We start from the raw sequence: 343 nt of genomic DNA, 5'->3' as shown, positions 1-343 counted from the left end.
CTCAGCCATGCATGCCGTCCATTACCGGGCTCAGAGCAGTTCCCAGTCAGGACGCATGGAGGAAGCACCGCTCGTGACTCTCAAGGTAAAGCTGTTGCTCTGCCTTTTGTCATATATTATCTATCTTATGTTTTCTTTTTGTACGTGTGTACTTCGACACCCAGTCCATCTATTTTCCATTATAATATCTACTCAAACACACGCATGATTTGTGCATATAGTAAGAACACTCAAACATGCAACGATATAATCATAAATATTATAATAATATCAAAGCAAAGTGGTCTGTATGGATAATTTGATTTATCTATATGTAATACATATTAAATGGATCGGTGGTGGA

This window comes from Penaeus monodon, chromosome 28 (assembly GCF_015228065.2).
Source record: "Penaeus monodon isolate SGIC_2016 chromosome 28, NSTDA_Pmon_1, whole genome shotgun sequence".
Taxonomy (NCBI): domain Eukaryota; kingdom Metazoa; phylum Arthropoda; class Malacostraca; order Decapoda; family Penaeidae; genus Penaeus; species Penaeus monodon.
This window is presented reverse-complemented; position numbering follows the sequence as displayed.